Source organism: Seriola lalandi, unplaced genomic scaffold, assembly GCF_002814215.2.
Source record: "Seriola lalandi dorsalis isolate HSWRI2012SDOR001 ecotype SW California unplaced genomic scaffold, Sedor1 jcf7180002054899, whole genome shotgun sequence".
Classification (NCBI taxonomy): Eukaryota; Metazoa; Chordata; class Actinopteri; order Carangiformes; family Carangidae; genus Seriola; species Seriola lalandi.
Genome location: NW_019525451.1, coordinates 34,222 through 34,575, shown reverse-complemented (window position 1 = coordinate 34,575; position 354 = coordinate 34,222). Strand labels below are relative to the sequence as shown.

Here is a 354-nt window from a genome sequence, read left to right as displayed (position 1 = left end):
AACTGTAAAGTCCAGACATGTCCGCCATGTTGAGTCGATGTTTTCAGGAGAAGCAGAGTTAGTTGATGAACACAGAGTCGTTATTACTGTGTAGCTCCACTTACTGATGACTGGAGGCAGCTTTTCCCGCCTGAATCATCCTGTGGAGGAGATGAGCTGCTGCTCTCCTGCTGTCTGAGCGTCATGACGCCATCTAGTGGACTGATGGTAGAAGTGCAGCAGCTGATGGCAGCTTCCTCTGCCTCACACTGATATGAAACAGAGAAGAAGAGCCAATCAGCGGAGGAGCAGCTGGAGAAATGATGTACATTTGAGTCGATGTGCAGATGAATGATGTGTGTTTCTCTCCACATG

The 354-nt window shown here is 48.6% G+C and overlaps 2 protein-coding genes across 2 annotated transcripts in view; both read left to right on the top strand.

Annotated features, from left to right (window-relative positions):
* The window catches only part of LOC111672392 (uncharacterized), a 44,743-nt gene that overhangs the window by 10,754 nt on the left and 33,635 nt on the right, over positions 1 to 354 (top strand). The window lies entirely within an intron of this gene.
* LOC111672399 (CLIP-associating protein 1-B-like) overlaps positions 1 to 354 on the top strand; it is a 27,749-nt gene that overhangs the window by 17,649 nt on the left and 9,746 nt on the right. The window lies entirely within an intron of this gene.